Below are 27,016 nucleotides of genomic sequence, written 5' to 3' on the forward strand. Positions count from 1 at the left end.
AGGTGCATAAATCATCAAGAGTTTTTTGTGCAGGAAAGCAGAGTGAACCCTGACACAGGAACATTTGTGACAGATGCAGGAATCATTTTCCAGCTGCAGCCACAGTTTGCTTCACTTACTCTTGCACTTGGGTTTCTGGAATGCAATGACTCTTACAGAGTTTTCCATCAAAAAGTAACTTCCTGTGTAGAAGACCCCTCTTATAGATGTAATTAGATTTCACAATAAGAGAAGGCCAGCCCTTTGGCTTTACCCTCAGCTACCTCAGAGTAACTGAAGGCACCCTTAAGTCCAGGCCTGCTGTGGACCTCTGACCCCTGAGCTGGAGCAGGGATCAGAAGGCTAGGAGAGCCTGTGGGCCAGAGTAAACAGTTCACAACAATGTTCTCTCTGTTTACACAGCCTTGTACTCTTGGGTGCTGCGGAAGTGGGAGAAGTGTTTAGTCGAAAGGCTGGTTTCACAAAAAATAACCAACAAAGTAGAACCATACAGATTAGCACCTGCTACATTTAATGCTACCTTTTCTGCAAAGGACATTTTTATTGCCACCTTGTTGTATTCCCAAAGGATTTAGTTGGTATATAAAAAAAAAATTTCCGAGTTATAATAATGAGGCAAATTATGAGTTTTAAAACAATTATTCTTTAAAAGTCCACTTTTTTAGGGAAGAAAAAAATGCAAGGCAAATTAAATGTATGTAGCATGTAGATAAAATGAAAATATGGAGCTCTCAACTATCAGAAGCAGATGACAGGGCTTCCCTGGTGGCGCAGTGGTTGAGAATCCGCCTGCCAATGCAGGAGACACGGGTTCGAGCCCTGGTCTGGGAAGATCCCATACGCCGCGGAGCAACTGGGCCCGTGGGCCACAACTACTGAGCCTGCGCGTCTGGAGCCTGTGCTCCGCAACAAGAGAGGCCGCGATAGTGAGAGGCCCGCGCACCGCAATGAAGAGTGGCCCCTGCTCGCCGCAACTTGAGAAAGTCCTCGCACAGAAACGAAGACCCAACACAGCCATAAATAAATAAATAAATAAATAAATAAAAGCAGATGACATCCAGTAAAGTCTGGAGCAGGCTCCTTATGGCTTGGGATCCTAAAACTGTGACTAGAATCAGCTTCCTGTGTGATGGACATAAATTCATATAACCCCAGGCAATCAATTCCTGCTCCCTGGTGCCTAATGACAGTGGTCTAGAAAGCCCCTGGCCATTAGGAGCAGAACCCTGGGAGTGTGGCTTGTTCCTGGACTTGGTGACAATAGCTCAGCAATAAAATCCACTGCAATCAAAAACCTCATCAAAATTCTGACAAGGAGGTGGTTTCTTAATGTCAGGACACAAAGGCCTCCACCATAGGCCTCAGGTTGAAGGCCTCTAGAATACCCTCTCCTGGCTGTTTTCTAACAGCAAAGTGGCTGAAAGAGCTATTTCCTGGACAATTCACGAGGCATGAATACTCATGCCCCAGTGTAAAAATAGCAAGAGGTACATTCATGACAAATATGGACACAGCAAGATTGCCTTTCACCAGACCCAGATAAGGCAGCTGGAGTAGAACAAGCAAACCCTCCCCAGGAGCTACAGTACTGGAGAAGTCTTCAACCAGGGACACAGGACTCCTAAATCTGCCAGTTACAGATAATCAGTTGGAAGTTTTAATAAACTTAAAACAAGCCTAAACTTTGCACTTTCCAAGTGAAAAAGGCAGAACCAAAATCAAGATACAAGCTGCTGGTCCCAAACCTGCATTTGCTTTGTTCACTGAAAAAAATCTCTGAAGTAAAAGCATCTGTATCAAAATCGAATGTATTTATTTTGATATCTGAATGCTCTAGTTAAATTTTAGGGACAAAATTAGTTTTTCATAAACACTTTATCTTTAGGAGAAAAAAATTAACTACCGTGCAGTATTTACACTTATCTTATGCTTTTAATTAAGGCACCTAAACAAATTCCAAGAGGGCCTCCTCATGGAATCTAAACTCTGACATTTTAATTTGGGGTGCTTGAATTTGATTTTAAGGTCCATAAGAAACTGTGCTACCAAATATGCAAAAGAGAGGAAATATTTCTTTGGAAATTTGGACAGGATTCACATCAGAACTTTCCTGTGTCACACTAAAACATGAATCTGCCATAAAATTAAATTCTAGGCAAAACTAATCCTAACATTATTTCATATTTAAAACACAAAATAAAACATGTTTAGTCCCTACACAAGTGTGTTTATGGACTCTTCTAGGCAGTCTGCCAGAAATTCATGCATTATTGACCTTCAAATGGTTTAACTGAGCCGTTCGAACTCAGCTAATTACCCAGACACATGAAATCTGAGAGCATCTTTTTGGGCGCCTGTATTGAATCACACTGTGGGAAAAGCATCTTCTACGCGCTTTAGAGATGACAATAGAGCATGAATAAAACAGCCTGCAGATACAGTCAAGTTTAATAGAAAAGGATGTTTTGTCCTAAGTAATCCAAGAAGCTTCCCTGATTTTAAACTGCACTTTTATCCAGTACAGAATTTCCAAATTTCTTTAACATTAAAATTAATCCTGAGCTTTTAAAAAATGAAAAGTACTCTGTAACAATGTGTCTCATCCGAGATTAGATGCTGTGCAAAAATTTCCATGACTTTAAATAATTAGATCTATTGTGTTAAAACCTTAAATAGGTTCAGAAAATCAAACAAAATGGGAACAAAAAGAAGAAAGGTTTCAGGCCAGCAAAGCCAAGCCCCTCTCCATGTCTCCCTTTTATTTTAGTAAAATAAAAGAATGCAAACACTTTCCTCCACATTTAGAAACAAAAGAGTACCAAGACTCAGAAGCTGGCTGTAGATCTAAGGGTAGTCGGGTTATCTACCATGGAAGCTGAAATTCCTTCTCCAGCATGGTGATGTTTATTTTGGAGCCCCAGACAAATGGCTCCCCTTCTGGGAAATGCCCTCTGTTGAAAAGCTACAGGCTTCCCAGAGAAGGCTGGGCTGTTCACCAGCAGGAGCCCTTAGTGCTATCTTTAATAACAGCACTTCAACCTGTCAGGATTAGTAAATGAGAGGCCCCTTTATTTCAAGTGATATATCCACTAATATTGGCCAGCAGTTGAGTTGCAAAGGTCTTGGGCCATTTATGAAGGAGACCTCAGAATCTGGTTGTCACAGCGCATAGATATGCTTGAAAAGACACGTAGTTGGCCCTATCAGAGAGCCCTTTGAGCCTCCAGCAGCCTCTTCCCAGAGAGATACAGGGATGCCTGGCTGGGAGGGGAGGATGTGAATGACTCAAATCAACTGATCTTTTTTAAAATGCTAAAAACTAATTCACACACAGCCCCAAAGCCCTCAGCCCAGTGGTGCCCCTTCCTAACCTCTATTCCCTTCACAGCTTCCACTTTGGATATGTTAATGACTTTACTCAGGTGTGTTAGTTTTCTAAGGCTGTCAAAATAAACAAGCGGCTTAAAACAACATAAATTTATTATCTCACAGCCTAGAGGTCAGAAGTCTGATGGGCTCCACTGGTTCCTCTGCTCCGGGACTCAGGGCCTAGGCTCTGATTGGAGGGGAGAATCTGCTTCCATGCTTATTCAGGTTTTTGGCAGAATTCAGTTCCTTGTGGTTGTAGGACTGAGGACTGGGGTCCCTGTTCCTTTGATGGCGCCTCTCTCAGCAACTTAAAGCCACCGGCATTTCTTGTCATGTTGCCCCCTTCATCTTCAAGACAGCATGGAGTCTTTTTTATACTTCATTTCTCTCTGACTTGCCCTTCTGTTGCTTTGCTTCTGCTTCCAGCCAGAGAAAGTTCTCTGCTTTTAAGGGCTCATGTGATTAGATTGGGCCTACCCATATAATCCAGGATAATCTCCCTAAAGTCCATAACCTAATTACATCTGCAAAGTCCCTTTTGCCATATTAGGTAACATATTAGGTTCCAGGGATTCGGATGTGGACATCTTTGGGGGCCCATTCTGCCTACCACAGCAGGCTGGGGACAAGAAAAAGCTGAGGAGAGAAGCACAGGTTGTAAACTTCTGCAGTCCCTGTATCCCCTTAAAAATGGCTGTACAGAAAAAGCATCTTTTCTTTGCCCTCCAGGCAAACATGGGGCTGATTTAAGACGAACCTTCTTCCCAAGATTCTGGAGGCTGCACAGGCAATGACAGCAGCTCTCATCTCTGCTCAGCATCATGGTGATGAATATAAAATACCACTGTACAAAACTGGGGGAAATTTTAGCACCAAGGTTGTTGTTTGAATAACAGATAAATAAAAGTTCCCTGTAAGGAAGAAGCTGTCCTTTATATACACATAGTCTTCACATTACAAATGAGCATTATACTGGAGGTCAAGTGATCTGATCCGGGTTCTAATCCAAGTTCTGCTATGTGGCTCTGAACAAGCCACCTCTCTTCTTCGGGTCTCAGTTTCCTTGTCTATAAATGTGGAGCTGAACTAGATCAACATTTCCTAAAATGCGTTCTGTGGAAAATTCATTCCATGAAATGCTCTGCAAGAAAAGGGCCCCAAAGGCCAAATGTTTGAGAAATGAGGCTTGGAGTCACAGGGGCATTGTTAAAGGCTCTGAGTATTGTAACAGAAAACCTAGCTTATTTAACCCAATGTTTCCCAGTCATATTTGGCAACAATCCCTTTTCTCCGATACCTATTATTACCCTTCAGCTGTGACTTCTCTCCATTCAGACTGGCCTCTCCCTGAATAGTCTGTACTTTCCCATCTCTACGACCTTGTCCCCACTTCGTCCACCTAAAGCACTCTTCCCCGCACGTCAGTGTTTCAAACTCCTGTCACGAAGACAGGCTCAATGCTGACTGACTCTCCCATGAATTGTTCTCTAATCCCGTCAGTTGGAGATACAGTCTCCTTCCTACATGGACCACTTAAGGAAAATTTAACGAGTGGCTACCACAGCGTAGCATCAGGCACTCATAATACAGATACTGTAATGGCACAGTCCTTCAATCATTCCTTATCCAGCAAATATTTATTGAGCACCTACTCTATGCCAGCTAGTGGGGATACGACAGTGAACATGCCACAGTCCTCCCCCTCAGGGGGGCTCCCGTTCTAGAGGAAGAGCAGTGGTTGGAGGCAATCGTAACCCAGTATGAGGGCTATAATTGGTAGGACTGGGACTCAGTATTCCTGGTCCCACTCAAAAGTTCGTGGATGCCTGGGCACAATCATCATAAGGAAGGTGAACCAGACTTGTCCCTGTGGGGCCTCGGGGTACCTAAGGCCACATGGGATAAGAGAGTCCTGGAATTGGTTGGGCAGACCTGGGCTCAAACCCTCCACTTCCACTTACTGACTGTGTACCCTCTTCGAGTATTCATTAGTGACTGTTCAACATGAACAACAGCATTTGGTTCAAATGTTATTGTGGGAAAACATCCATAAGTACCTGGAATAAGATTTGACACACATCAGTCCTACCGATATTAGCACTCTTTAACATCTCTTCCCAAATTAGGGATATTAAAGTTGATCGTCCCTCATTCCATGTCATTATTAGTACTTGGAGAGCTTCTTGTAGGGTGCTAGTTCTGCACATGGATGGATTTCTTAGCCAATCCTGACTCTTCTCTTCCCAACTTCCATAGCCTATTTGATCAGACACCAGTCCTGACCATGACCTTCTCCCCACCTGGGAGAAAACAATTTATGTAGGTAAGGCCTACAGCTAGCCTTGTTTTCTTCCATTCAGTAGTACTTTACTGTGACCCCTTGTGGCAGAAACTGTAGGTTGGCACATTCAACCCACATTCCCAGTCATCTTTTTCTTTGCCTTCCTCTAGTGCGGAGGCAGGAAAGCATACTACTTAATTTCCCAGCCTCACTTAAAACTAGTGGGCATGTGACATCATCATGGTGGTCAACGAGATACAGGCAGCCAGCTACCAGTGCCAGAAGAAGAGGCCTCATGAAGAAAAGGCCCTTCCCTCGTATTTTACCTTTTCATTCTTGACTCTTTCTTCCAGCCTGGATTCTGAAGAGATTGCAGCCACCTTGTGACCATGAGGTGACAAGCATGATGTCAAAAGACCACCCACTAAGGAAGTCAAAGCAGAAAGAAAGAAAGAGCCCTGGTGTCTGACAGCCTTGCTGAGCGACTGTGCTGGCCCCCAGGGGCTGCCTACCTCCAAACTTCTTGTGATGACGCAAATCTACCCCTTATTTGTTCATGCTATTTCTAGAGGGTTTTCTATAATCTGCAACACATGTCTAACCAATATACTTAGTCAAGTATTGAGAGAGACATTCATCTCCTCCTCATATTTTCTGCTGTGTGCAAAATGTTTGTCTTGCCGAGGGCCTGATTAAGCTTCTGGATTTTATACCAGACGGATGCTTTTATTTCAACAGCTTAACTGCTGTGAAGCTAGAATGTCACACTGATGGATATTTACAGAAAAAGGTGTCAGGGCCCCTGCTGCTTTTCCCTTATCACGTCAGGTCAGGGGCATGCCATGAGAAGAAAGAGAAGCAGAAGCTTTAGCTAGTTTTGCTAATTTTTAACTGGGGAAATCTGTACTAAAAAGGTTACAGTGGCACTCTCCTCTAGATGAGAAAGGATATCCTTTTTGCATGTAGAAATCACAGAGAGGAAGATAAGAACTGTCACAGCTGTTACAGCTCGATCTCAAAATGGGTATCTACAGTTATAGCCCTAAGAACGGGATGCCTTTCAATCTCTCCTGAAAGGAAGTCTTGTGAAATAGATCCAGTAAGTCAATATCACCGTTAGGACTTCCCCGGTGGTGCAGTGGTTAAGAATCTGCCTGCCAGTGCAGGGGACATGGGTTCGAGCCCTGGTCCAGGAAGATCCCACATGCAGCGGAGCAACTAAGCCCATGCACCACAACTACTGAGCCTGTGCTTTAGAGCCCGCGAGCCACAACTATTGAGCCCACGCGCCACAACTACTGAAGCCCGTGCGCCTAGAGCCCGTGCTCCACAACAAGAGAAGCCACTGCAATGAGAAGCCCACGCACCGCAACGGAGACCCAATGCAGCCAAAAATAAATAAATAAATTCATTAAAAAAAAAAATCACCGTTAACATCAATGTAAGATTAACTCAAGATTTAAAGAGGCAAATAATGAATAACCCCCACTTATATTTGAGGGGTGAGTAATCCCTGTCATTTGTTGAAGAAAAGTTGTCTTCACTCCTGAAAGTGCCTGGACCCACCCAGGCCCCAAGTCTCTGCATGTGGGTCCGCGTGGTGGTGGATTAAGCCCAGCAGAGGCCTCCCGCTCCAAAGAGGACTGGATTCTGTGGTGTGAAGGGAGCTGGGACAGGGCTCTACTTTGCAACATGAGATAAATACACACCATGCTACCTTCTACCCCCCACACACACGTTACAAAAAAGCATCACAAACACCGCAGCCTTACCTGCTCCTCTCCTACTGAAGGAGGTGAGGGTTGGGTGACTCAGAAAAATGAACAGGATCTGCCCAGAAGCCAGGGAGGCTTATCAGGGTCCACAGGTGCTTCGCCAGGCCCCCCAGCAGGCTGCTCTGCCTGGGTCAGCCACCCTCTCTCCCACCAAACCTGGAAAGCATCACTGAGTTTCTGCATCAACACTCTCTTTCACTTCTCCCAGACTGTCTGCTATGCTCCACCTGCTTTCAAGTTGACTACAGACTATCTTTTGGCCCCCTGAAATATTAACTTTTAAAAGATAAAAGCCACTCCGGGGATACAACTCACATAAATGTATTCTACTAAGAAGCATTTCTAGGCTGTTAGAAACTTGAAAAGACATAAACTTTTTAAGATTGTGAATTTCCTTTTCTTCAGCACAGGAAAGCTTCATCTTACATCTGGGCAGATGGGACTGTACTTCAGCAGGACTTTAGCATATTTCTACAAGGTCATTGCCTTAGGAATGAAATGTAAAGGCCACCACCCTGAGAAATCTTAAAAGAGGCCGTAGGTCTTGCTCACTATGATCTTTACATGTGAGGGTCATCTGGTCACTGCTTCTAGGAGCTGACCACCTACTTCTCACTAAGCCATCCATTACTGCACCTTTGACCCAAGGCAGCCAGACGGTTTCTCAGATTACGTTCTGGGAGAAAGAGTGTGGCCTCGTGCACGTTGTGTGGTGAGGCTGTCCAGGCAGAAGCCGCTAGGGTCCATCTGCAGAGGTTACCCGACCCCCCCTTTGCCTTCCATACAGGCATGGCCCCCTAACCCCAAGCAGAACAAATGCACATGCTCCCTCTTCCTCGCTCTCTTGGGTTTCAGCCCAGAAAAGGGGCTCCAACATACCTTTTATTTTTGATTTTATTTATTTATTTTTGTGTGTGTGTGCCCGGCTCCCAGCCTCGGAAGCCCCACCCCTCCGCAACCCATCGGCCAGGGATCCAGGACCTCACTCCAGCAAAGACCCCAATCAGGAGGCTCCTGGCAACTTTCAGGACCTCTGGACCCTTCGGGCTTTCTGATCAGAGGGGGAGGAAACTGAGGGTGGGAGGGGGACAGGAGGGAGCCAGAGCTCAGCCAGTTACCAGCAGTAGCACATGCCACCTCGAGCCCGGGTCCTCCTGGGTCCCCCTGGGCCCCTGGGAGAGGGAGGCGTCCTGGGGGATGGTATTTGTAGCTCCTGGCATCAGGCCGGCCCCTCCCTCCCCAGCCTCTGGAAGGAACAGATTCTTCCTCCCTCTTCTCTCCAGAGGAAGTAGCTTTTATCAACATACCTTTTAAATACACTTGCTTCCTAGCTTATTGCTTCCCTAGCCCCCTCATCTTCCTTTTTAGGACTCTAACACTGACGTTCTCTATTTACGCAAGACATATCCTCTCCCCCGAGCGCTGCACACAAAGTACTCCCACTACCCACATGCGGAAGGTTTCCTCAACGCCTGCTCACTCACCGACCCTCTTGCCCAAGCTGCCTCCTCCCTTTCTCGCTGCCGCCTCACGCTTTAGCCTGGCAGCCCAATGCATGGTGCTGAAGCTCACATGGCAGGAGAGCAAAGCCAGTTCTTGTGGAATTGCCTGGAGCGGCACAAACCGCTGGGTCTTGGGAGTGGTGCATCCTTCCTGCTCCCAATGTGGTCCAGTGGAGCAAACTGTTAGCAAGACAAGCTGAATCTCTGACTTTGAAGAGTTGGGGCTTTCTGGATAAACGATGCTGAAAACTTGGGATCCTCAGCAAGGTTAACTTACAACTGTATAGTGAGATGACTCTAGAGAGATTTACCTAACTCTGATGGTGTGTTTACATTTCAAGGGAAAATGAGGCCCAAGACCTTGGAGTCAGCTCTAAGTCATAAAAACTGGAGTCACCAGGGTTGTTCTGGCTCCTGCAGAGATGTATTTATATTCCAGAAGGTTAGAGGAAGAACCCAGGATCCTTCCATCCTGTCTCCATGCAACAAAGGTTTTTCTCCCTCTTTCTGGGAGAGAAGGAAGCGGGTGCCTCTTTCTCCTGCACATAAGCAAAGAAAATTCACTTTTCTCCACCCCTCACCCATGTAGTGTCTGACACCCCTGCTGGAGATTTTTCCATCTGGCTTTCATCGCATCGCCCAGATAAGCACTGGGGCAAGGGGTACTGATGCAGTTATAATTACTTACATAATATTATTATTTTTAAATTATTGCATAAATAATTATCTAACCTGTCTGATCTAGAATATCTATGTGCATTGAGAATGAAATTAATAAAAATGAATAGTAAAGGCCCAACAATTCTGGTAGCAAGGATGATGGGATCCTGTGTGTCTCATGGTTTACTGGGAGAGATAGATGAGAGCCCTGAGGCTGGTTAGCAGGATTTGAAGAAGATCCATGGGAACCAGAAGCAGGTCTGTTGAAAGGATTAGGAAGTTTGTTAGCCGGGTGTTAGGAGATAGGCTTGAAAAACGGCAGCCTAATGGCACTTTGGGATTTTGCTCTCTCCTCTGACTGGACCCTGAAATTCTTAAAGGTGGACTCTAGGTGGGACAGGAGAAGCTTAGGCTGCTCTCTCCCACAGGGGGAGAGGAGGGAGGTAATTAGCTCCACAGCCAGAGCAAGTCTAGGAGGACCACACAGCTAAGCTGCCCAGTACCGCAGGGACAGAGTCTGCATTGCTATCTTGAAGACACTTCTCTGCTCCCCTCCGATCCTTAGCTCCTTTTCTACCCCAGCTGATCTTCCTGTTTCAGAAGACACTACACGAGTCCCTTTACACAGGGGGAGATGGGAGTGGATGGGAGACTGGAATATTGAGAGCTCTATTGGATACCAGCACCATGGAGCCATGTGGGGAGGGGACACGGGACATGGGGTGAATGGAGATACTGAGGAATACAGAGCAAAACCTCGGTGAGTGAGCAGAAAAGTCCTGGAGCCTTCTCACATAGGCCAAAGGGGCAAAAGGAGAGCACTGTTCTAAAATGCCACCCTGGGACTTCCCTGGTGGTCCAGTGGTTAAGAATCTGCCTTCCAATGCAGGGGATGAGGGTTCGAGCCCTGGTCGGGGAACTAAGATCCCACATGCCACGGAGCAACTAAGCCCGTGCGCCACAACTAGAGAGCCCATGCGCTAGAGAGAAGCCCATGCACCGCAACGAAGAGCCTGCGTGCCATAACTAAGACCCAATGCAGCCAAATAAATAAATAAATAAAATGCCACCCTGCAGCTTGCAGTTTGCCTCCCTTCTGCATTCCCCACTAGCTGTGAGGAAACAGCTTCTCCCTGCAGCTGTGACTTTTATCCCTGTAAATGCTGACTTTAACGTTTAGGAGTTTGTGCAAAACTTTGCAGTGGGGAAAAAAGAGTTTAAAAATGGCTTTGCATTGGTTTCTTTGCCGCAGCCTCTAACTGTATGGCAGAAATTGATCTGGATGTTATATGCTTGTCATAAGTGCTTGAGAGGGATCATCTCCTCTTAACCCAGAGGTTCTGGCAGTGAGGAGAAAGCTGCTGGCTTCTTACCATCAAATTGGAGGTCTGAAATCTTAATGGACTCTAGGTGTGGCAGACAGAACAAGTCCCTGTACTGGATTTTGGCTACGATGTTTGCTTTAGGAAAGGGAGTACACCAAGAGAGTAGGAGAAGGGAGACAGTTTCCAGATTAAGGTACACTTAATGGTTCCTAGATACATGCCTGTTTGAAAAGTGGCTTTTAAGCTTGCTCGTGAGCTCTTGCGGAAATCAGATCACCCATTTGTGTATCATGAAGTTGTGGGTCAACTCTGTGACTGACAGGTGAAAGGAGCTTTAAAAAAAAGTCCTTGCAAGAAAAGCCCTGCTAGCCAAGCAGCGTTTTAGCTTTGCACAAGAAAGGGGCAGCTATCCCCTCTGCTGCCCCAAGCAAGGAAAAGCTGCTGGTTTGGGGAGGGGTCAGAGGGAATCATGGATTCACAAGGTTTCCCTCAATTGCCTGGGCCAGGCTCACTGAATGAAGCCTGTTGTGGTTTCACGCTCTGCTAAGCTGAAAAGAAGTGTGGTCTCCCTGCTCCGTGAGCTGAACTCGGACTCTGAAACTGTTGGAAGAAAGACACCCTCTTGTGGGGCTGTGAGCTGTGGAAATGGACCATGAATGCTTGTGGACCTGTCTGCACAGCACACAGAAGCCTATGGAAAGGCCTGTCCTCTGAAGAGGTCACTGCCGATCAGGAAAGCCTGACTCTTTCCTGGTGGGACTCCTAGGGAAGCTGCAAGACGAGGAAGGTCAAACCACAAGAAGCGTGGCCCATCCACCCCCTTGGGAAGATCTCACTGCTGTTGGCTTTTTGGGTTCGGTCTTTCTGATTTTTGCTGTCGGGGTGATTTGTGCCTTTTCTGGTTCGGGCAGTGGTCACTACCAATCAGCTGCTGGTCTGACTCACCTTTCACCTTACACCTCAGTACGGCAGCTTGACTCTTCAATGCAGCCTTCACCAGGGAGGGCTGATCCTCCCTCTAAGGGCAGGGGCCGTGTATAGATCTATTTCAAAAATTTTTTTAATTCAAAATTCTGCCCTGACCATTCTTCTGGACATAATGTATCTTCTTCCCTGTCCCCTAACAATAACCCCAGATCAGCTTGCCTGAAAAGGGTCTTAGAAGATTTAGATTTAATAATTAAGTCTGTTTAAATTGTGTGAAAACGTTCTGTGGGGAGGCTTTCTGCCTCTCTTGCACCCACCCTCCTGGAGGAAAGGTCTGGGTGAGAGAGGAGGAGGATGGAAGAAACCTGTGAAATTACAGTAATGAGACACACAGATTTTGTAACAGTGGAAGGGAAAAAAAAAAAAAAAAAAAAGCAAGGGAAGGGAAAACTTCAGACCCGGGGAGATGCACGGTGGGGGCAGGGATGACCAATCTCTGTTTTTCAGAATCTGCTCCTGGAGCCCTCCTCCCGGAAGGAGGCCGCCCCTCGCTGCTCTCCCGACCAGCTGCCCTGCGCCCCCCTTCCTACCCACCCTCCTTGCTGCTATGAACACTCCCAAATTCCAGCTGACCGCTGCCTGACACTGACCAGACAGGAGGGGACGGGCCCGGCTCCTGTGCTTACGTGAAGAACACCTCCAGATGTCACCTGCACCGCAGGAACAGATGCACTGGTGGCACGAGCAAGCAGGACTGCTTGAAACTGCACTGAAAACTGAACTGAGCTGAATTATTTGGGCTGAAGTGCAGAGTGCCCAAACTTATCAACTGGTGGGAGGTCGGAGGCCCCAGTAGGCATCCTGCCCACTTGTGCTGCCTAACTGATGTATAGTCTCACTTGGGGGCCCTAATAATTGTAAACTCTTTGTTTCCAGGGGTGCCATGTGTGCCCTCTGGGGCTGTATGCATGAAATGCAGGCATTAACTTATCTCTGGTAAAAACACTGACTTACATTTGGAGATGGTTATCAGAAACTTTCAAGGGTTTAAGGAAATACCCCAGGGACTTCCCTGGAGGTCCAGTAGTTAAGACTCCTCCTTTCCAATGCAGAGGGCGTGGGTTTGATCCCTGTTCGAGGAACTAAGTTCCCACATGCCACGTGGCCAAAGAAAAACCACAAAAGATGCTCTTTAAGGAAATACCCCAGGTAGACCAAGTAGCCCTCAGATATGTACTCTGTGGGAAGCTTACCTCCAATGTGAGTTGTTCCGTTAGAAAAATGGTATGAAATTTATCCTCACTTTAGCTGATGTGATTCATGACCCTGCCTCAGCCTCAAAGGCATTCAGGGCAGCTGCAACTCACGGGGGCCAGTGATATGGATGACAGAATTTGCCACAGATTTCTTTCTTGCAGGTCATGGCAAAGTCTGTGCTAAGTATTAATATATCCTGCTCTACCTGGGTGTGTGCCTTGGGCCAGGTAGGCAACGTTAGTACAGAAACCTGAGGAAGCCACCACACATTCTAAGGTAGACCTTTATGGTAAATGAGATGCATTCAACTGACTAAAACCAGGAGGAGCCTTGGAGGCTGAAACTAAGACCAATACAATGGGACTGACCTCATTCTGCCCTTGGGAGTTCTGCTGGGTAAGTGCTGTTTAAGACAAACCCAGGGACTTCCCCGGTGGTGCAGTGGATGCCACCGCAATGAGAAGCCCGCGCACCGCCACGAAGAGTAGCCCCCCGCTCGCCACAACTAGAGAAAGGCCGCGCACAGCAACGAAGACCCAACACAGCCAAAAATAAAGTTATATAAGACAAACCCGATGGATTTAGTCCTAGCTCCCACTGGTCAGATTAAAACAAAATGACCAATGGAGTGGCATGGTATGGGACAATTTACCAGTAGCCAACTCTGGAGAAACACCAGAGGTGGAAACGTGGGGTAGAGAGAAAATAGTTTTGTGTTTCTGCAGAGTTGGGGTTTTTTAAATAAATTTTCTGAAAACTTGGGATCCTGGGCTAAGAGCAAGTCTTAGAAAATTAATTTGCAACTATACAGACAGCGAACTCCACGGACTCACCCAACTCTGGAGGTATGTGTTTATATTTCAAGGGAAAATGAGGCCCAGGACCTTGGAGACATCTCTAGGTCAAAAAACTGGAGCTTATCTGACTCCTGGAAAGATGTGTTTACATTGCAAAAAGTTAGAGAACCCAGAGTGCTTTCCATCCTGTCTCCAAATAGCAAAGGTTTTTCTCCTTTCAGGAAGGGAAGGAGGGGCAATTAACTTCTGTGTATAAGCAGGGAAAATCAATTTTTCTCACTCCCACACCTATGGAATGTGCAGCCACTTGTGTGGGAGGTTTTTCCAACTGCTTCTCATGGAGCTGCCCCAGGACTGATGTAGTTGTTATGTAAGTAATAATTAACCTGGTTCCACTTCGGGATGTCAGTGTGAAGAACTCCATGGACCACTTCCTAGCAAAACAAAGCTGGTGGAAACCATAAAACACTATTCAAAGTCTCTGGAAATTCTTCTAAGGGCATGCACCAAACAAGGAAACATTCATTCAAGAAAATCTAGTAAAACTTGGTAAGAGAATTGAGAGTCTGTGGCAATTGGACCACCACCTTCTCCCTCCCCCATGTGTCCCTCCACTTCAGCTCAGCTTGATGAAAGTCCCACTTCAGGCAAATATGGCCAAGAAGTCAGGGCTCCCTCTCTTCAGCTCCCAATCAAGGTTTACCATATCTCGCTGGAAGGGGTAAGCTGCCAGCATTTTCCATCCCCTCCAACTCCAAGCCAAAGAGGCTAAATTTAAATTCCTGGTGAGTGTGGCTGAGAGATTTGGGGTTCCCTTCCTCTACCCAGTCTCTACCCACCCCGTCCTGACTCCATCCCAGGAACAGCAGCCCAAGAATTCTGGGACTCCAACCACGCTCACCCCAGCTCACTCACAGGGCATAGGTTCCACCCTGGGAAAGCAAGCTGGTCTTCTCCTTGTGCCCAGCACCCAGAGCAGTGGCTCATTTTGCCCAGGAGGGAGAGGCAGTCCATAAGAAAAAGTTTCAAAGCACTTCCCAAAGGAACGGACCTTATTTGAAAAGTGTGTAGGAAAGTTCAAGCCTAAAGGCACTCCTAAAGACAGCTCCTCTTAAGAATAATGAGCTAGGGGTCTTCTCTGGTGGTGCAGTGGTTAAGAATCCGCCTGCCAATGCAGGGGACACGGGTTTGAGCCCTGGTCCGGGAAGATCCCACATGCCATGGAGCAACTAAGCCCACGCACCACAACTACTGAGCCTGCGCTCTAGAGCCCGTGCTCCGTGACAAGAGAAGCCACCGCAATGAGAAGCCCGCACACCGCAACGAAGAGTAACCCCCACTCGCCGCAACTAGAGAAAGCCCGCGTGCAGCAACGAAGACCCAACACAGCCAAAAATAGATAAATTTAAAAAAAAAAAACATTAAAAAAAAAAAAAAAAGAATAATGAGCTAGGGCTTCCCTGGTGGCGCAGTGGTTAAGAATCCACCTGCCAATGCAGGGAACATGGGTTCGTGCCCTGGTCCGGGAAGATCCCACATGCCTCGGAACAACTAAGCCTATGCGCCACAGCTACTGAGCCTGTGCTCTAGAGCCCGCGAGCCACAAATACTGAGCCCGCGTGCCACAACTATTGAAGCCTGCCCACCTAGAGCCCATGCTCTGCAGCAAGACAAGCCACCGCAATGAGAAGCCTGTGCACCGCAACGAAGAGTAGCCCCCGCTCGCCACAACTAGAGAAAGCCCGCGCGCAGCAACGAAGACCCAACACAGCCAAAAATAAATAAATAAATAAATAACATTAAAAAAAAAAAAAGACTCCACAGTGCCACTGCAGGGGGTATCGGTTCGATCCCTGGTTGGGGAACTAAGATCCCACATGCCACATGGCACAGCCAAAAAAAAAGAGTGGTGTAATACCAAATGAAGCAGACAACTAAGAGATCAGGACAAAAGACAAACAGAGCCCTGCTAAAACCACTGTCATCCCAGGGGGACTATGTGCATGACCAAGGCTGCACTCTCTGAGAAGCAATATCAAAGGCTTCATGCTGCAGGGGAAACAGACATCACTAATATAGCCTAGTCAAGTCACAAAAGCAAACACAAGTCCAGGAGAGGGGAAAGAGGAATCTGTATCCTGAGTTGCTATATTACCTAAAAGGTCCAGTTTTCAACATCACAAGACATGCCAAGAACCAGGAACCCATGACCCATATGCAAGCAAAAAGTAGAAACAGAAACTGCCTATGAAAGCAACCAGATGTCAAATTAAAGATGTCAAAGTAGCCATTATATGTTCTAAGAACTAAAGGAAACCATGCTTAAAGAAATAAAGTATGAAGACAATGTCTTGCTGAATAGAGACTGTTGATAAAGAGAAACTAAAAACTAAATGAAAATCCTGGAGTTAAAAAGTACAATAATTGGGACTTCCCTGGTGGCACAGTGGTTAAGAATCCACCTGCCAATGCAGGGGACACGAGTTCAAGCCCTGGTCAGGGAAGATCCTACATGCTGCAGAGGAACTAAGCCCACGTGCCACAACTACTGAGCCTGCGCTCTAGAGCCCGTGAGCCACAACTACTGAGCCTGCGTGCCGCAACTACCGAAGCCTACGTGCCTAGAGCCCGTGCTCCGCAGCAAGAGAAGCCACCGCAATAAGCCCGCGCACCGCAACAAAGAGTAGCCCCCGCTCGCCACAACTAGAGAAAGCCCACACGCAGCAACAAATATCCAACGCAGCCCAAAAATAATTAATTAATTAATTAATTTTAAAAGTACAATAATCAAAATTTTAAATTCATTAGAGGAGCTCAATAGTATATTTGAACTGGCAGAAGAATCAGTGAACCTGAGGTTAGATCAACAGAGATTACATAAACATTCCTAAAACAGAAAACAAAATGAAGAAAAATGAACAGAGGCTCAGAGAAATGTAAGACCCCTTTAAAGGCATCAGACTATGTGTAAGGAGGAATACCAGAAGGATAGGAGAAAAAGAAAGGGGCAGAAAAAAAATATTTGAGTAGTAGTAAAATCTTCCCAAATTTGCTGAGAAATAATCTATACATCCAAGAAGCTCAAAGAACTTCAAGTAGGATAATTCTACACATAGACACATCAGAAAGAAAACACTGAAAGCCAAAGACAAAAACAAAATCATGAAAGCAACGAGAAAAAAAAAATCCATCACATACAAGGGAGCCCCAAACAGATTAACAGTTGACTTCTCACCAGAAACAATATAGGCCAGAAAGCAGTGTGATAACATATTTAAAGTGATGAAAGAATAATCTGTCTTTGACCCAGAATACCACATGTGTGCATTCTAGATAAAATTAATAAAGATGGATATTAAAAAACCAACAATGCTCTAATCAAAAGATTTTAAAATTTAATGACTTTTTACTGCCACAGTTGGAGGACAATTACATTAGAAAGTGAGTCAAGACCCACATGATTAAGTTTACTAATGGTGCGGTCAAAGGTCCTAGAATGTTGAGGCTCCCTCTTCCATCCTTTTTGCAAGGATGAGGATGGAGTTGCGTTTGACTTCGTGTGGAAACCTGTTCCCCCTTATCATATCCCAGAAAGATATTTGGTCTCTGTCCCCAGTTCCTGGCACAGAGCTCCTACAACCTGTGGAAATTCCTGAGTGATAAAGGTAATTGGCAGGCCCCTAGATAGCCTCAGGATGGAGGCTGGTTGTCAGGAAGACCATGCCCTGATTAGAAGCCTGGAACTTTCAGCCCCCCTCCCCAACCTCTGGGGGTGGGTAAAGAGCTGGAGACTGCATTGATCACCAATGGCCAATAATTTAACAAATCATATCTATGTAATGAAACCTCCATAAAAACTCCTACACAACAGAGTTAAGAGAGCTTCTGGGTTGGTGCTCTAGAGGGCATGAAGCTCTGAACCCCTCTCCTATACCTCCTATGCAACTCTTCCGTTTGGCTGTTCCTGAGTTGTGTCTTTTATAATACACTGGTAACAGTAAGTAAAGCACTTTCCTGAGTTCTAAGTTGTTCTAGCAAATTATTGAGCCTGGGGAGGGTGGTGGTAGGAACTCTTGACTTTGTAGCCAAGTTGGACAGAAGTGCTGGTAACCTGGGAACCTAATACTTTCAACTGGCGTCTGAAGTGGGGACAGTCTTGTGGGACTGAACACTGAAACCTGTGGAATCTGACAGTAACTACCCAGAGCTAATTGCACAACACCCAGTTGGCATCTGCAGAGAATCCGAGAATTAGTAGGTGTCAGAAGGAAAAAACACCTCTCTCTCACCCTTCCTGCTTTCCCCTCATTCTCTATGCCTCCAACCTGTGTAACTGGAAAAACAACATAAAAGTCTAAGTATAAATAAACAAGATGTCATGGAATCTCAGCTACTGATAAAGTGTCAACTTTAAAATGAGTGTGTAACACAGAATTGAACTCCAAAGGAACTTGTGCAACACAAAACCCATGAGGGGTTTCCCTACAGTTTAGTGAAGCTGAAAAGTTAGTGTCGGGACCTCCCTGGTGGTGCAGTGGTTAAGAATCCGCCTGCCAATGCAGGGGACACAGGGTCGATCCCTGGTCCGGGAGGATCCCACATGCCGCGGAGCAACTAAGCCCGTGCGCCACAACTACTGAGCCCACGTGCCACAACTACTGAAGCCCGCACGCCTAGAGCCCATGCTCTGCAACAAGAGAAGCCACCACACGGCAATGAAGAGTGGCCCCCACTCGCCGCAGCTAGAGAAAGCCCACGCGCAGCAACGAAGACCCAACACAGCTAAAAATTAATTAATTAATTAATTAATTTTAAAAAAGAAAAGTTAAGTGTCTTAGAAACCCTAGTGTCCATTGTTTCCTAGAGATAAATCATTTGGGTCCCCTTTGAGATTTGGGACCTATCCACATATATAATATTTATCTCCAAATCAACTGTATTACTATAATTACTGGGGAAACTTTCTGTTCCTACTTTAAGTAGAAAATCGGTGCCATTTGTTAAGTAGAAGGTATGCCTTAGTTCATTAAAAAAATGTTTAATGTTTAAATGTCTATCTATATCAAATTCTGTTACCACAACCAACGCTATACATGCCACACTTTGGAAAACAATGCCCTAAAATAATGGCCTAATCCACTGTGTGGGATGAAAGGGTAAGACCAGAAACAGAAGGCACCACCTGTGAAGTACCCTGGGTTCGAGAACCAGGCTTGCTTTTGAAAAGACTGTTTTCAACTTTCTTTATAAAGGCACAAGTAACCACTAATCTCTACAGCGCTTTGATTCAGTTATAACAGAATACTAAAAAAAAAGTTATTTTTATTACCAGGGCTTTCAACCAGTTAATGTAACTATGGGCAACTGCAGGTCTAGACAATTAAGCTCAGTTTTAAGGACAAAACACAGCCCTGGGATTTCTGAAAAGCACCATCACCAAATGCTATTGCTCTCCAGAGATGGACCATTTTATGTGACACACAATTACCACTGAAAGGGCACACCATTTCTTTATTCTCTTTTCTTAGCATTGTGGAGAGTCAGATGACGGGAAGTTTAAGAGAAACAGATTCTGGCGAAGGCTGTGACAAATAAAAAAACAAACATACAAAATAAAGCAAACATCAAAACTGCTCCTTGCTGGTAATTTTTCAACCTGTATTCCAGTAGGAATCAAAATCTGGAGAACAGGGATGAAAAAACAATCATGAAACAAATTCTAGGGACAAACATACCTACCTCATCCTGCTAAGCTTCCACCCTAATTAGCTTTCTGTTTCTGAGTACAGCCCAATCAGATGGGACAGGCCTCACACACCCAAAAACAAGGTGGGGACATGCCTTGAGTGCCCCGGTTCTCTTCAGTCTGATCCTTTTACTTGGTCTTAGGTGAAAGGGGAAGTAAAGCTGGGTTGCGCCTGACCTGGCTGAAGTCTGGCTGGAATTAGCACCTTTCAGTTATGGTCGATTAGTAGGGAATAGGGGTGGGCTCCTTGCCTCTGCCCTGCAGGAGATATGAGTAGAAAAATGACAGACGGGACTTCCCTGGTGGTCCAGTGGTTAAGACTCTGCGCTTCAAATGCAGGGGGTGCAGGTTTCATCACTGGTCAGGGAACTCAGATCCTGCATGCTGCGTGGCCAAAAATTTTGTTTTTAAACTTTTTTTTTTTTTTAATTTGGTTGCACTGGGTCTTTAGTGGCGGCAGACGGGCTCCTTAGTTGCAGCTCAAGGGCTCCTTAGTTGCGGCTTGCGGGCTCCTTAGTTGTGGCATGCAAACTCTTAGTTGCGGCATGCATGTGGGATCTATTTCCCTGACCAGGGATCGAACCTGGGCCCCCTGCATTGGGAGCATTAAGTCTTAACCACTGTGCCACCAGAGAATAAATAAAACAAAATAAAATTCTCAAAAAAAAAAAGAAAGAAAGAAAAAAGAAAAATGACATATCTTTTCCAGTGCAGGAAATGCTGCTCAGCCTATGCTCCTGGGGCAAGGAGACTCATCACCCTTCACTGTGCCCTCCCTGCCTGACACCCAGGTCAGAGCTGGCCTAGCATGGTCCTTGATAAACAACTAAAGGAAAGGTCTTGATCAATTCCAGGGAGGATACAGGCAGAGGAAAAGAAGACTTGAGAATATGTCTACCCTCCAATCCCCAAACCCACCCCAGACCTGACACAACAGATTCCCCAACAACCCAAGCCACCACAACAAACATGTATCTGCTAATGCTCTTAAATGTTAAACTGGGGTCATCCTTTGTTGCCTTTCAAAATATTTTTCCTTTCAGTTGATATGAATTTTCTAATTCTTCCCAAGGGATTTGTCCCTTTTTGATCCTCAGTGCCTCTGTGCCCCTCGAGAATTTAAATGGGTCTTCTGGGGTTTCCAGAACCTCATGTACCTGCACTGCTTACTCCTTGGTATCTAGAAGCCATTTGGTTTCACAGAAGGCTTTCAAAGACTCCATAAGTCAAAGGTCAAAATTGACATTTGTAACAGTCAGGCACAAAGAAGATTTAATAAAGAGATATACTGTGTCCATACAGCAGAAGACCCAATATTGTTAAGATGTGGATTCTCCTCAAATTGATCCATGGATTTAACATGATCCTAATAAAAATCCTAGCAGGATTTTTTTTTTTTGTAGAAATTGACAAGATGAGTCTAAAATGTATATGGAAAAGGGGAAGGACCTAAAATAGCCAAAACAAAAAGAAACAAAGTTGGAAGTCTGACAATATCGGATTTCAAGTTTTACTACATAGCTACAGTAATCCAGATGGTGTAGCATTAGTGCAATGATAAGCATATAGATCAAAAGAACAGAATACAGTCCAGAAATAGACCAACACACATGGTCAACTGATATGTGACAAAGGGCCAAGGTTATTCAACGGAGAAAGGACAGCCTTTTCAATAAATGATTCTTGAAAAATTGGACATACATATGCAAAAAAAAAAGATAAGCCTTGACCCATAACTCACACTGTACACAAAAATTTACATGAAATGCAACCATAGATCTAAACATAAACCTAAAAGTATAAAATTTCTAAAAGAAAACATAGGACAATAATATTTGTGATTTCAGTTAGGCGAAGATTTCTTAGATAGGTCACAACAAACACACAATTTTTAAAAATTGATAAATAGGATTTTATTAAAAATTTCTGTTCTTCCCAAGACTCTGGTAAAAAGAAATAATAATAAGACAAGCCACAGACTGGGAGAAAACATTTGCGAAACACATATCTGATAAAAGACATATCCAAAATGTATGAAGAACTCCTACAATTCAATAAGGGAAAAAAACAAACTTTTTTTTGCTAAGTGGGCAAAAGATTTTAACACACACTTCATCGAAGATACAAATGGCAAATAAGCACATGAAGAGATGCATTAGGGAAATACAAAGTAAAAACACAATGAAATACCACTATCCACCTATTAGAATAGCCAAAAATAATCAAACCAAATCAAATACAATATCAAAGCTGAAACGGAATACTCATACGTTGCTGTTGAGAATACAAAATGGTACAGTCACTTTGGAAAACAGCCCTCTAATCCCATGCCTAGGTACTTACCCAAGAAAAATGAAAACATACAGCCGCACCAAGACCTGTCAGCAAATGTTTATTGCAGCTTTATTCATAATCACTAAAATCTGTAAGCAAACCTAAATGTCCATCATCTAGGACATGTTGTGGAACATCTATGTGATGGAATACTACTCAGCAACAAAAAGGGATGAATTAATGATACACACATTGATGAACCTCAAAAGCATTATCCAAAGTGCAAGAAGCCAGACACAAAGGCTACACACTGTATGATTCATTTATGACATTCCAGAAAAGGCAAAACTACAGAGACAGAAATCAGATCAGCACATGCCAACAGTCAGGGGTAGAAGGATGGGATTGATTACAAAGGGTCATCAGGGAATTTGGGTGGTGATGGAAATATTCTATATCTTAATTGTGGTGGTGATTACAAACTGTTTATATTTGTCAAAACTCAGACCTGTACACCTAAAAAGGTTCATTTTTCTGTATGTAAATTACACCTCACTGAACCCCCAGAAAAGAAGGCAAATATTTCATTTTTTAAATATAATTTATAGGGCTTCCCTGGTGGCGCAGTGGTTAAGAATCTGCCTGCCAATGCAGGGGACACGGGTTCGAGCCCTGTACCTGGAAGATCCCACATGCCGCGGAGCAACTAGGCCCGTGCGCCACAACTACTGAGCCTGTGCTCTAGAGCCCGCGAGCCACAACTACTGAGCCCGTGTGCTGCAACTACTGAAGCCCAAGTACCTAGAGCCTGTGCTCCGCAACAAGAGAAGCCACCGCAATGAACAGCCTGCGCACCACAACTAAGAGTAGCCCCCGCTCGCCTCAACTAGAGAAAGCCCACGTGCAGCAACGAAGACGTAACACAGCCAATAAATAAATAAATAAATAATTTTAAATAAATAAATATAATTTATAAGTAACTGCACTTATGCAAGACTAATCAGCCATGGAAAATTCTGTATAGCTAGACCCTTCCATCAAATGAATAGTTAAAACTGATGGTCTTAGACTTGGAGGGGACAAGAGCTGTTGTAATTTTTAAAGAATCTCACAAGGGAATTCCTATCCTTAGTTAACTGTTAAAGAAATGGTGCAGAGCCTTAGGTAGGTACCTTATATCAACAAGAAGGGGATCATTTTGCACATTTTTTCCCCAACAGATAAATTTTTGAAGTCAATTATCATGTAACAAGCTTAATATTGCAAATGATCTTGGGCAAGCAGTTTCTGTTTCCTCATCTGTAAAAACTTAGCTAATCTAAAGAGTTCTCTGCATTGTAAAAGCTTAAAGTCTGACTTTCCTACCAGCATAATTTAGCTGAACCTCCAGGGGGCCACTGAACGCCCTCTGATCCAGGAAACCTGTGAACTCAAGAAAGGCAAACTCTACCCCTTCTAGAAACCTCCATCGTGTGTGGGGGGGCGGGGGGGCATTGGAAGGGTATAACATCTCCTGGATAGGGCATTTCCGCATCCAAATCCCACAACAACTTCGGAGCAAGGCAAGCATGGTGACTGACATTTATAAGGAAAGGACTGCAGGATCAGAGTGCGGGGAAAACTCTGCCTCAGGTCACATGATTAATATTCTTCAAATGGCTCCCCATGGCCCAGCCCCATCCTCCATCCTCAATACTCATACCTGCCTAGGGGAGGGATGCTTTGGCAGTTTTTACTTTGTCTCTCTCTATCCCCCCATCACTGCTGCTCACACACAGTGGCCCTCTGTAGGACAGGCCTCTGGACCTACTCAATAAGCTGATCAACTACTTCCACAGGGAGATGCTTCATAGGAACCCAGAGTCTCCCAAGAACGCCTCAAACATCTCCACCAGAAGGAAATAGGCAAAAGAAGTTTCCACGGTAGAATAAACTTGGAGCACTTAGACTTTTCTCCTGCCTCCTGGATGTAGACAGTCAGCATACCAAGGTCTCCCAGAAGTCTTTGCAGTAATGAAACCTGTTTAAACGTGGTTTCCAAACTAACTTGGCTGGGAAACTCTCTTTCACATAATACTTATTTACAAGTCACAGAGTTAGTGTTTCTGCACACACTTAGACCAACGTTATTAACATCTTTGCATTTACACTTTCACTTTTTATAATGACCTTTTTAGAAATCTTTTCTTTCCAAGAAAAAAAGATACATGTAATATGCTAACATTTATGTAAAAATCAGGAAGGACATATCTACATGTAGTGCTTACCTAAGCAACCCATTAAGTTAAAATCAAATTAAAATAACAGGTACTTTAAAAAAAAGTAATACTTTAAAAATATAAAAACATTCACAAGTGCATGTGTGCACACACACACACACAAACACCCCAGCCACGATCAACACCAAAGATAACAAAGCAACTGTTAATATCTGGTGTTTGTGCTTTAGTCCGACTTGTCTATTTTTGCTTTTGCTGCCTGTGCTTTTGGAGTCATATTCAAGAAATCATTACAAGGCCTCTGTCATGAAGGTTTTTCTCTATTTTTTTAGGAGTTTTACACTTTCAGGTCTTATATTTAAGCCTTTAATCCATTTTGAGTTGATTTCTGTGCATGGTGTAAGGAAAGAGTCCAACTTCATTCTTTCCCACGTGGATATCCAGTTTTCCCAACACCATTTGTTGACGAGACTATCCTTTCCCCATTTTGTATTCTTAGAACACCTGTCAAAAATCAGCTGACTATATACATGTGTGGGTTTATTTCTGGGCTTTCTATTCTGTTCCAGGTATTTATGTCTGCCATCATGCTAGTTCCATACTGTTTTAATTACTGTAGTTTCATAACATTAGAATCAGAAAGTGTGATGCCTCCAGGTTTGTTTTTCCCATTCAAGGCTGTTTTGGCTATTCAGAGTCCTTTGTGATTCCATACAAATTTTAGAATTTTTGTTTGTTCATTTCTTTAAAAAAATGCCATTGAGTTTTTTAAAGTTTTTAAAATTTATTTATTTATTTTTAAAATTTTTTTTTCATTTTTTGGCCGTGCCACATGGCATGTGGGATCTTAGTTCCCCAACCAGGGATCAAATCTGCACCCCCTTCAGTAGAAGCACCAGGGGAGTCCCAATTTATTTATATTTTTATTGAAGTATAATTGACCTACAACACTGTGTTAGTTCCAGGTGCACAACACAGTGATTCAATATTTCTGTACATTACAGAATGATCAGCACCAAAGTCTAGTTACCATCTGTCACGAAAGTTATTACAATATTAGGGCTTCCCTGGTGGCACAGAGGTTAAGAATCCGCCTGCCAATGCAGGGGACACGGGTTCGAGCCCTCGTCCGGGAAAATCCCACATGCCACAGAGCAACTAAGCCCGTGTGCCACAACTACTGAGCCTGCGCTCTACAGCCCGCGAGCCACAACTACTGAGCCCTCCTCGTGCCACAACTACTGAAGCCCATGTGCCTAGAGCCCGTGCTCCACAACAAGAGAATCCACAGCAATGAGAATCCCACGCACCGCAATGAAGAGTAGCCCCTGCTCGCTGCAACTAAAGAAAGCTCGTGTAGCAACGAAGACCCAACGCAGCCATAAATAAATAAATAAAGTTCCCTTAAAAAAAAAAAGTTATTACAATATTATTGACTATGTTCCTTACGCTGTACATTTCATCCCTGTGACTCATTTATTTTGTAACTGGAAATTTGTACCTCAGTCTCCCTCACTTATTTCATTCATTCCCCCAAACCCCCTGCCCTCTGGCAACAATCTGTTTGTTTTCTGTATCTATGAGTCTACTTCTGTTTTGTGACGCTTGTTAATTTTTTGTTTTGTTTTGTTTTGCCATGCAGCACGGTTTGTGGGATGCTAGTTCCCCGACCAGGGATTGAACTCGTGCCCTTGGCAGTGAAAGCACAGAGTACTAACCACTGGACCGCCAGGGAATTCCCAATTTTTTTGTTTTTTAGATTCCACATGTAAGTGAAATCATACAGTATTTGTCTTTCTCTGTCTGACTTATTTCACTTAGCATAATATCTCCTAGGTCCACCCATGTTGTCACAAATGGCAAGATTTCATTCTTTTTTATGGCTGAGTAAAATTGCATTGTGAATATATGTGTGTGTGTGTGTGTGTGTGTATATATATATATATATATATATATACACATCTTCTTTATTCATTCATTTATTCATTTATTAATGGACACTTAGTTTGCGTCCATATCTTGGCTATTGTAAATGCTGCTGCAATGAACATTAGTGTTTTTTTAATTAGTGCTTTTGTTTTCTTCGAATAAATACCCAGAAGTGGAATTGCTGGAGGGTATGGCTGTTCTGTTTTTAATTTTTTGAGGAACCTCCCTATTGTTTTTCATAGTAGCTGTATCAATTTACATTCTCAGCAACAGTGCACAAGGTACCCTTTTCTCCATATCCTCGTCAACACTTGTTTTTTGGTTTTTTTTAATTTGGCCACACCGCATGGCATGTGGGATCTTAGTTCCCCAACCAGAGATCGAACCCGGGCCCCAGCAGTGAAAGCACTGAGTCCCAACCACCAGACCGCCAGGGAATTCCCATTGTTGTCTTTTTGATAATAGCCATTCTGACAGGTGTGAGGTGATATCTCCCTGTGGTTTTGGTTGCATTTCCCTGATGATTAGTGATGTTGAACATCTTTGAATGTGTCTGTTGGCCATCTGTATGTCTTCTTTAGAAAAATGTCTATTCAGGTCCTCTGTCCATTTTTTAATTGAGTTGTTTTTTTTTGATGTTGAGTTGTATGAGTTCTTTGTATATTTTGGATATTACCCCTCATCAGATATATCATTTGCAAGTATATTCTCCCATTCAGTAGGCTGCCTCTTTATTTTGTTGATAGTTTCCTTTGCTGTGCAAAAGCTTAGTAGTTTGATGTAGTTTGTTTCCCTTGCCTAAGGAGACATATTCAAAAAAATAATGCTCTTTGACTGATATCAAAGAGTGTACTGCCTATGTTTTCTTCTAGGAGTTTTATGGTTTCAGGTCTTACATTTAAGTCTTTAACCCATTTTGAGTTTATTTTTGTCATTTCTTTTTCTTTCTTTCTTT

The 27,016-nt window shown here is 44.2% G+C and overlaps 1 protein-coding gene across 3 annotated transcripts in view; it reads right to left on the bottom strand.

Moving 5' to 3' along the window:
* STOX1 (storkhead box 1) overlaps window positions 1-27,016 on the bottom strand; it is a 51,945-nt gene that overhangs the window by 11,747 nt on the left and 13,182 nt on the right. Inside the window, exon 1 of one of the 3 annotated variants that reach the window (XM_059899479.1) lies at window positions 7,423-7,511. The exons of the other annotated variants lie outside the window; for them this stretch is intronic. The gene's annotated coding sequence lies outside the window, so the exon portion shown is untranslated. Of the gene's footprint in view, window positions 1-7,422; window positions 7,512-27,016 lie in introns of those variants that run through there. 3 annotated transcript variants of the gene reach the window in all.

Source organism: Balaenoptera ricei, chromosome 16 (assembly GCF_028023285.1).
Source record: "Balaenoptera ricei isolate mBalRic1 chromosome 16, mBalRic1.hap2, whole genome shotgun sequence".
In the NCBI taxonomy this organism is placed as follows: domain Eukaryota; kingdom Metazoa; phylum Chordata; class Mammalia; order Artiodactyla; family Balaenopteridae; genus Balaenoptera; species Balaenoptera ricei.